Source organism: Chionomys nivalis, chromosome X (genome assembly GCF_950005125.1).
Source record: "Chionomys nivalis chromosome X, mChiNiv1.1, whole genome shotgun sequence".
Classification (NCBI taxonomy): Eukaryota; Metazoa; Chordata; class Mammalia; order Rodentia; family Cricetidae; genus Chionomys; species Chionomys nivalis.
The window spans coordinates 118810031-118812006 of NC_080112.1; the positions used below are offsets into that span (position 1 = coordinate 118810031).

The 1976-nt window shown below is 42.6% G+C and overlaps 1 non-coding gene across 1 annotated transcript; it reads right to left on the minus strand.

The window, feature by feature from the left end:
• Positions 1 to 1350: 1350 nt before the first annotated feature.
• LOC130868724 (small Cajal body-specific RNA 13) lies at positions 1351 to 1625 on the minus strand. The gene has a single exon (XR_009056542.1). It is a non-coding gene; the product is annotated as a small Cajal body-specific RNA 13 (non-coding RNA).
• Positions 1626 to 1976: the final 351 nt, after the last annotated feature.

The following is a 1976-nucleotide window of genomic DNA, read 5'->3' on the forward strand; positions in this document are numbered from 1 at the left end:
ATTTTTTTGCAGTGCATAAAGAAACACCAAAGGTTTTATTAAACGCACCTGGGGGAATGAGCTGGGGTTTGAGGTATTTTTTTTTTTTCAGTATCTGTATGTGTCTAACCTCATGCTTCTCCGCTCCTCATAAACCCTGACCTTCTGTGCTGTCAACCTGCCTCAACTTAGTCTGATTCAGATGTATTACATATGCAGCCGTACACCCTGAGCCAAAATGGCAGTCACAGGCTATTTCATTTCACTTACAATTTTCCAGCTTACCATTGTCATTACAGTCTCAACACGCTAAGATTTTATTTTAAAGCCGAGTGTGGTGGCCCAGCAATCTGGGGGACTAAGAGAGAAGGATCATTTTAGCTGCAGAGTTCAGGATCAGCCTGACCAATAGAGCAACATCCTGTTCATTATTATTATTTTTTTTTGGAATGTAATGATTACTTGGGGTAGTGTTATGGACTGGAAATGGTCTTTAAAGAGGAGACTAAATTAAAATGACGTTCTGGGGTGAGCCCTACCTTGTCCAAGTTGAATAGTGTCCTTACCAAAAGAGGAGACTGGGCTCAGACATACAAGAAGAGGTCTGTTTAGGGACAACAAAGAGTATTCTCTTGCCAGAGGAGGAGCGAGTCACCTGATACTTGGTTGTGGCAGCCCTGGCAGATGAATATAGCAAAATCATTGCCACCAACCTATGGCTCTTCCAGGCTAGAGTATGTATAACAGTGAGAGATGCTGCATCCTGAACTTTTGATTAATGTACCCATTCAAGTGGCTTTGCCTCTCTATCTTTTCACCAGGAGGACTGAACACTTAATTACAGAACGGGATTCCTATTTAACCAGAGTCTTAGCACCCTCCCACCCCCATGGACACTTGAGCCATGGCACAGAAAATAAAATTCCAGAAGAGCCCTTTCATCATGCAAATATATATTCCAGGCAGTGTCTTTCCCCAGGTAGATGTGTTCAAGGTCTTGACACAGAGCAAGCGCTTGCTATTGGCTGAATGAACAAAAACCTCAGTACTTTCAAACTGCCGCAGGATAGTGGTTAGATCTGTGAATCTAATTTACCAAGTACTGCTGATTGAAAATAGTCTGACTTTGTAGATGATCGACTCCCAAAGGGTTGCATTAGAGGAACTAGTAAGCTGAATTGAATTGAATATTTATTTATTCGGCAAAATAAAAAGATTTTAAATTGGTGTTCATCATTAGAAAAGGAGCAAGTTGGGCAGTGTCTCCATCTGTCTTCCTAGTTTCCATTGCTCGCTTGTGTGGACTTTCTGATTTTACATTTGCTCTCCAGATGCAAACAGTTCACTTCCTGCAATGTTAGCCACTCACGGTTTTGTAGCAGTCATTAGTGTCCATCAGAAACCACTCTGCCTGCTAAACAATATCCTGACTGCAAAGCTTCTCTGACTATTGGTGGATCGATAATGACACAGCACAGCTGTTATCTCCATGGCAACAGTACTCAGGACCCATCAGAGGAAAACTGCACATGGAACCACTGGCTCTCAAGCAGGAGTGCCTCAGCTTCCTCTAGAGCATGGTTTTCCCACAAATCTGGTGTACTGTAGGCTACCACCAACCCAATGTGAATCCAACACTACAGATAAAACCTAATATTTAAAACGGAATATAAATAAACAGGTACTGATTTTTTGCGTGACCAAGTTGTTTCTTATTAGGGTAGGGTACAAGTTGGTGATCTTGAAACTGGTGAATAAGCTGTGTTGGAATTGAACAAATAAGTAACTTGATGGTGAGTGTCAGCTGGTTTTCAATGCTGGAGGAAGAGGTTTCCGATAAGCAAGGAGAGGGTGCTACAGTAATTCATGCGCCAAAGAACTCTAATAGAAATGGTCAGATATGCTGGGCGGTGGTGGCACACACACGCCTTTAATCTCAGCACTCAGAAGGCACAGGCAGGCAAATCTCTGTGAGTTCAAGGTCAGCCTGGTCTACA